The following is an 8,564-nucleotide window of genomic DNA, read 5'->3' as shown; positions in this document are numbered from 1 at the left end:
CTAGCCATATACACGTGTTTTCACTTGATAATAGGATCACATCATTAGGAGAATGAGGTGATGGACAAGACCCAAACTATAAACGTAGCATAAGATCGTGTCAGGTCATTGCTACTATTTTCTGCATGTCAATGTATCTGTTCCTATGACCTTGAGATCATGCAACTCCCGGACACCGGAGGAATACCTTGTGTGTATCAAACATCGCAACGTAAATGGGTGACTATAAAGGTGCTCTACAGGTATCTCCGAAGGTGTCTGTTGGGTTGGCGTGAATCGAGACAGGGATTTGTCACTCCGTATGACGGAGAGGTATCTCGGTGCCCACTCGGTAATACAACATCACAATAAGCCTTGCAAGCAATGTGACTAAGGAGTTAGCCACGAGATCTTGTATTACGGAACGAGTAAATAGACTTGTCGATAATGAGATTGAACTAGGTATAGACATACCGACGATCGAATCTCGGGTAAGTAACATACCGAAGGACAAAGGGAACAACATACGGGACTAACTGAATCCTTGACATAGAGGTTCAACCGATAAAGATCTTCGTAGAATATGTAGGAGCCAATATGGGCATCAGGTCCCACCATTGGTTATTGACCGTAGAGGTGTCTCGGTCATGTTTGCATAGTTCTCGAACCCGCAGGGTCTGCACACTTAAGGTTCGCTGACATTTCAGTATAGTTGAGTTATATGTGTTGGTAGCCGAAAGTTGTTTGGAGTACCGGATGGGATCTCGGATGTCACGAGGAGCTCCGGAATGGTCCGGAGGTAAAGATTGATAGATAAGAAGTCCTGTTTTGGTCACGGGAAAAGTTTCGGGCTCATCCGTCCTATATATACTAGAGGTATTGAGGGTTTTTGAGACACAGAAAAACAGCCACGTGCTGCCCTCTCTTTCTAGATCTGTTTCTCCTCTAGTCTAGTTTCACAGGTGCTTAGGCGAAGCCCTGCTGGAATAGCTCCACCACCACCACCACCACTGTAATGCCCCAAGAGTGTATCTTTCCCTTTTTGGAACCCTCTCTATGTGGGTCCAACTTGTCATTGACATGAGGTTATGCAATGTGATATTTCATGTGGAGTTCCCCTTGTTTATTTCTCATCTGCATGCTTGCATCCATGCCATTCCATTTCATGCCATGGTGTTATTTGCTTCGTGATCTTTGTGGTGTTGTGTTGACATGAATTGTGATGTGATGTGGTAGGTGTTGTAAGTGGAGTGGTGCTAATGCTAATAGGTAACCTTGTGATTTGCATAGGTTTCAAAACCATCTTCCCCCTCTCTATTTCATCTCAAGGTCAAGTTCCACTTTATTCTTTTCTGTTTTAAAAATGTCCTTGCTTTAGTTTATTTTGTGGTGGAGATGAACATGTGTTTGTGCTGTTTTGAAACTTTGTTGAGATGGTGCAAATAGTTACAAAACAGATCCAAGAATTCCTGTTTTGTAAATATTTAGTGGCTCGTGAAATCCTTTTTCTATTTGTATTAAATAGGTCATAATTTATCATGACTAGGGGTGTGCTTGTTTTATTTTTAGCTTTTATAGATATGTCTGTGCATTCTTTTCTTCTCTGGTCTTTTCGTGTAATTGGAAAGGCCGAGGGATTTAATTCCTTCTTATGTGGCGCCTCAGGTGGGCTTCCTCCCCCCTGGCGGCCCATCTCTCTTCTCCCCGCGCGCTAGAGCCCACCTGGCACGACCCTCCTTCCACCTCCATACGGCGTTGCCTCCCCGCGCTCTTTCTGTCAGGTTTCCGAGAGAGAGAGAGAGAGCGCCATGAGGGCACAGACGTTGAGGCCCCCATAAAACGTGGGCGTCTGTGCCCCCCTCTTCCTAGGGTTCCTCCTCTCCCGTCCGCCACTGCCACTCCTTCCTCCATCCCCTTCCATCTCTCTTTCCCCCCTCAGGTGAGTCTCTGTAGTGTCTAGCAGAGAGCGAGAGAAGGTCGCCGACGTCGTCTACCCTGCTCCCGTCGTCGTCCACCGCCGCCGCCATGTCCAGGGGCACGGGAGAGGTGCCCGCACCCCATTCCCGTCCTCGGTGAGGCCGAGGAGCGTCCTCACCAACGGCTAGCACCTCATCAACGGCTCAGACCCGAAGTTCTTCGTCCTCTTCTTCGGTTCTGCGACAGAGTACCTTCAGGGCTTCTTCAGATTATCTTCTTCCCCTCCAGCAGGCGCTCCTCTTCCCGATCGGCTTCCCCCTTCCTTCCCTAGGTGAGCAGCCTCTCCTTCATCCATTTCCCCTCGAGTATATCGGCTTGAGCTCGTCGGTTCTCCTCTGTCCCGAGAGGAGTCCATGTGTGTTTGTTGTTGTGTGCCTCTATGGTGTGTTCGGTAGGTGAGTGTGCAGAGCCTGGGCTTCCTCCCCCTCGTAGTAGCAGGGCAGTAACATGGTAGTAGGATCCCCACGCGTAGGGCAGCAACAGATCAATAGAGGTGCAACTCCGGCGGCCTCTCTGTCGCCGGCAACTCTCTGTTGGCAGAGCAGGGCAAACCCGTAGGTTACCTTGTAGGCTGCCCCCTCTCAGTCAGATCCCAAAGTGTGGCGTAGTGTTCGATGCAGTGCGTTGATGTAGTTCAGGTTGTGGGATCGATTCCCCCTTGACCCCCTTTTTGCTATATTTCGGCCAGTGGCAGTTTCAGTAGAAACAAAGCAGGTTAACCTGCTTAGCCCCCCCCATCTCTGTCGAGCAAAAGACAGTAGCCGAGTGGTATGTTGCATGGTTGTGATCCAGGGGGTGCAGGGTTCGAACCCTACCCCCTCTTTTATTTTTTCCCTTGCATTTTGTGCTGTAGGCCTTGGATTGAAGTAGTTGTTGCTTGGTGTGCCTCACACCATGAGGGTATTCTTTTTCCTCCTCTCAAAACAGCATGTGGTGCTTGGTGTTTTTGTAGTTTGTAAATCCATGATGGTGCAGACTTGTGTGTGTGTGTGTGTGTAGGTATACTTGGTAGAAGAGATGTGTAGGGTGTTTTGCAAACTTGTAAGTTTATGTGGATGTTGTTGAGTGTGTTTGCGCTAGGGTAGCATGTGCAGATGCATGTTATGATATTTAGTGTAGGATGTGATTTTGCTTGTGGGTTTGGCTCATGCCCTAGTGGTGCAAGTAGAGTGTCGTGAGTGTGTGGATGGGTTTCCCCCCTACCCACATACCTTGTGTGTGTGTGCATGTGTGTGTGTGTCACACACATGCCCAAGTTATGTTGGCCTTGTTAAGCTCATGAAATTGTTTATATAGTAGGGGTGTAGAATATATGGTGTCAACTAGGTGTGTGTCCTCAATATCATGTGTAGGTGTTTTATTATGTGGTGCTTGTTCATGTGATGGTGTGGTGGTGTGCCAAGGCACATGGGCATGAGGTCAACCCCTCATGTACCCCATTGACGTTGTGGACATGTGCAAGAGCTTGTGTAGTTGTTGATCTAGTGATTTGCACATGTGATGATGCACTATTCACTATATGTGATACTATGCAAGATTTCTTTCCTAGTTTGTGCCCATTTGTTCCAAGCAAGTGCATAGGTATTTTATATGTTTCTGGGGTAGAAACATCCCAGGAATCCATTGGTGAAGTCAGTTTTGCCTTTGGAATACTTTCTGGAAATGACATATTTCAGTTTTGTTCTATGTTTGGAGCTTGGTTCCATGAGATGTGGTGTGCACAAGGGGTTGAATCCTTGTTGTGGCATTAGAGGGTGACCCCCTCTACCACTTGTTGCTTTTGTTTCATGCTTAGGAACCCACATGTGCAAGTTGAGACCAATAAAAGTAGGCATGTGGCTGAAATTCCAGATTAGTGAAAATCTGTGATTTTCACTAAGTCTGAGAATCTGTTTATATTTTCTTCTCCTGTTGATGAGCTTGTGCACGTCAATGTGTTGTGATTCAGCCTTAGATTTCAACTGGAAAGTTGAAGCTTATGTGTTTGTCTAGATCCCTGTAAATTTTCATTCCATTTGGGGTCTTGTAGATATTGTTTTGGGTGCTGTCAAAATGCTTCAGAGCATAAACAACTAGTGAGAATCTGGAATTTTCACTAAGTCACTGAAAACTGATATTTTTGGCCAAGTTAGCAGCTGTGTAACTTTCTGTGTGGAACTCCTTTGTGTGATATTCTTGCTTGTGCTTGTAGTACTCTTGGATAGCTACTGCCACATATCTTATTTGTCATGTTTTGGTGGCTGCAGGTGCTTTGCATGTATCTCTCAAAGTGCTATGATGCTGTTTATGGCAGATTGTGTAGATTTGGTGATTTGATGATTGTGAGTGCTTAGATGATGGCGTGGTGTTATTCTTTGCACCACCACATCCATGTTGGTTTGTTTGATGTCTTGGCAACCTGGAAACACCAGAGTTATGCCATTTGAGTGTGTTGTGATGTATTTGACACGCAGGACTTCATTTCTTGTTTCGTTGTTTCCCATTGATCCGTAGCTCCGTTTGTAATGTTCTTTATATGCTTTTTCATCATTTTCACATGACACATCTGATCATGTCATTCTCATGCATGTCAAGATAGCTTAGGGTGCAGTTCTGTCCAGGAACATGTATTTACTTCTCATGCTTGTGCTAGTGATAGAAATAGAGATGCATGCTCATATTCATCTCATGCATCATGTGCTTGTTGCATCTTGAGGTGCTATTGTTCATTGGATGTTATTTTTATGTTGTGTAGCACCGGGATCGGAGAACGAGTACATGGATTCGGGAGAGTACGGGCAGGACGAACAAGAGCAGTTCCAAGCTGAGGATATCACAGGCAAGATGATATGACCTTGATTCCATCTCTAGACTTGTTTTGCTAGATTACGTTTCTTCCGTCATATGCTCGCTGCCTACCACTGAAATAATTGCCTCCTGAATTGCCATGAAACCCAAACACTTATCCCTTCCTAGCAAATCTTGAATGGCTAAGTAGGCTTTGCTCAGCTACTAATGTTGGCGTTGCTAGTTGCAGGTGCAATTGTCTCATGTGATAACATGAGTTTGATATCATTATGTTAAATCCGTTATTTACTTAATGCACCTATATACTTGGTAAATAACGGAAGTCCTAGCCTTTTGCCACGTGTTTTGTTCCATTATTGCCGCCATAGTTACCGGCTACCGGTGTTTGATTCCATAATGATCACTCCTAACACGTTCGGGGTTGTTATGGGGACCCCCTTGATAAATTGCGTAGTGTTAAGACTTGTCCCGCAGGACCCAACATTGGTGTTAATTTGCTAATCACTTAATAACAATCTGCATAGGGAATAGCTACCCCGGGGAATTTAATCAACAACCCGGGCCAGTGCTCCTCATGAGTGTTGGTCCAACCCAGAGCAGCTTATTACGCTCCCTGGGGCAACTCGGTGTTTTGGCGTGGTAACCATCACTCATCCGGCGTGTCCTGAGACTGAGGTACGCGGCTCTTATCAGGGTCGTCGACACGACGGGAGGTCCTCCTAGTCTTGTCTTACCTTAGCGATATATCTTGCGTATAGGAATCCCACTGAAGCTTTGGTTCCCCCAGAGTTGAGGTTTTCCTCTAAGGAATCCGACGAGATCACGAGATTCGTGATAGAGGATTACTTTGCGGCCTGTGTACGTTTGTGAGGGACTAGTTGGAGCACCCCTACAGGGTTTAATCTTTCGGAAAGCCGTGTCCGCGGTTATGTGGCAACTTGGAATATTTGTTAACATCCGGTAATAGACAACTTAAACATAATCTAATAAAATTGACAATTGTGTGCGTAACCGTGACTGTCCCCTTCAAAGATCTCTCTTCGATCGGGAACACGGTGGGGTGATGTTTGACGTAAGTAGGCGTTCATGATCACTTAGTGATCAGTTAAACATCGATCGCTAGTATAGACCACCTTCAATTCATGTTCTACGTAAGATAGCCACCATATAAAGCTTAGGATGCTGCAACCTAAACACTCCACCTTTCCAACCTAATAACTTGACTAGTTCTGGCACCGAGGTCATAGATTGTTGAGTCCCTGTGGCTCACAGATTCCTTCACAACACCAACAGGTTCAGGTACCCCCGAGAGAGGTGATCCGGACGGCACGCAGCTGGCGTGGCAGTACGATGAGGAGAACGACCGCATGTACGTGAATTATCCAGAAGAGTGAGGCATGGTCGTGATCATGGGCAAGCATGCAGGGTAGCATAGTCATTTCTCATGTTTTGTAGTCCGTAGCGGAACTACCTTGTTTGGATGCATGATGTAACTCTGATATATTTATGAGATGACAGTTGAGTCCCTTATTGTCATTCTTCTTTATTATGTATGTGCTATGTTACCGTGCTTGCGAAACTCTTAGATGCGCTTCTTTCCAATTCGGGGCCTCGTTACCCAAATCGGAAAGGACCGCATCTTAGTCGTTACAACCACCATGCCACCGTGCTAGAGAACTCATCTACCTATTCACCCCTCTTGCTGGATCAAGAAGGCGGAGATCGTCATCGAGTTGTACGTGTGCTTGATGACCCACAAGTATAGGGGATCTATCATAGTCTTTTCGATAAGTAAGAGTGTCGAACCCAACGAGGAGCAGAAGGATCTGACAAGTGGTTTTCAGTAAGGTAATATCTTCAAGCACTAAAATTATTGGTAACAAGTAGTTGTGTGGTGAGATGATTCATAGCAAGCAACAAGTACCAAAAGTAGCAACGGTGCAGCAAAGTGGCCCAATCCCTTTTGTAGCAAGGGACAAGCCTGGACAAAGTCTTATAGGAGGAAAAACGCTCCCGAGGACACACGGGAATTTCTGTCATGCTAGTTTTCATCATGTTCATACGATCCACGTTCGTTACTTTGATAGTTTGATATGTGGGTGGACCTGCCCTTGGGTGCTGCCCTTACTTGGACAAGCATCCCACTTATGATTAACCCCTTGATGTCCCACAAGCGTATGGGATCGCATCAGTTTTCGAGGGTAGAGTATTCGACCACAATTTATTGATTCGCCAAGACGGGAAGCGAAAGAATATTCTCAAGTATTAGCAGCTGAATGTGTCAGATTTAACCACACCTGAAAGATTAGTGTCCGCAAGCAAAGTATCAGTAGCAAGGTAGTATGATAGCAACGGTGTCAGAAACGATATGTTGACACGTCAGACTATTCCTAACTGTTGTATCAATGGGGCCAACACGTTGACGGGGGATTATTCTTGAGAAGAATGCTTCCCCGGCCACGGCTCCAACAAAGTCTTGCAACAAGTAACAGCGGAGTAGTAAGGAACAACAATAGCAGCAGCAGAGTAACAAGTAACAACAGTAGTGACAGCAGCAGCAAAGTGGCCCAATCCCTTTTGTAGCAAGGGACAAGCCTAGGCAAAGTAACGTAGCGAGAACCAGTAGTAAAAGACTCGTAGGCAGTGGATCGGTGATGGATGAGTGTGACGGATGTGATTCATCATGTAACAGCTATAACATGGAGAGATAAGTAACTAGCTCCCGTTCGTCAATCTAATTTAGGCATGTATTTCGTATGTAGTCATACGTGCTTAGGGAAAAGAACTTGCATGACATCTATTGTCCATCCCTCCCGTGGCAGCGGGGTCCTAATGGAAACTACGAGATATTAAGGTTCTCCTTTTAATAAAGAACCGGACCAACGCATTAAAACACGGTGAATACATGAACTCCTCATACTATGGTCATCTCCGAGAGTGGTTCCAGCTATTGTCACTCCGGGGTTGCCGGGTCATAACACATAGTAGGTGACTACAACTTGCAAGATAGGATCTAAAACACACATATATTGGCGACAACATAACAGGTTCAGATCTGAAATCATGGCACTCGGGCCCTAGTGACAAGCATTAAGCATAGCCAAGTAGTAGCAACATCAATCTAGAACATAGTGGATACTAGGGATCAATCCCCGTCAAGAACTAACTCGATTACATGATAGATCTCATCCAACTCATCACCGTCCAACAAGCCTACGATGAGATTACTCACGAACGATGAAGAGCATCATGGAAGTGTCGATGGAGAAAGGTTGATGATGACGATGGCGACGATTTCCCCGCTCCGAGCTTGAAACGGACCCCAGATCTGCCCTCTAGATGAAGAACATGATGTGGCGGCACCTCCGTATCGCAAAACCCGATGAAACCTTCTCTCTGATTTTTTTCAAGGCGAAACGGAAGATATAGAGCTCAGATTGGGGGTGGTGGTGCCACGTGGGCCCCACAAGCCTGCATGGCGCGACCATAGAGGGTGGCCACGACCTGTGGGCTTGTGGCCCACTAGCACGCCCCCTCCGGTGGATCTTTGCGTGGGTATTTTTCTTTTATTCCAGAAAAAATCTCCGTAAATTTTTAGGACATTCCGAGAACTTTTATTTCTGCACAAAAACAACACCATGGCAATTCTGCTGAAAACAACGTCAGTCCGGGTTAGTTCCACTCAAATCATGCAAATTAGAGTCCAAAACAAGGGCAAAAGAGTTCGTAAAAGTAGATACGACGGAGACGTATCAGCCCTCTCGCAAGCATCCGCAACTACGAAAGAAGAATTAAGACAAAGTCTAACCATATCATTAAAC

The sequence above is a fragment of the Hordeum vulgare genome, chromosome 1H, assembly GCF_904849725.1.
Source record: "Hordeum vulgare subsp. vulgare chromosome 1H, MorexV3_pseudomolecules_assembly, whole genome shotgun sequence".
NCBI classification, from domain to species: Eukaryota; Viridiplantae; Streptophyta; class Magnoliopsida; order Poales; family Poaceae; genus Hordeum; species Hordeum vulgare.
This window is presented reverse-complemented; position numbering follows the sequence as displayed.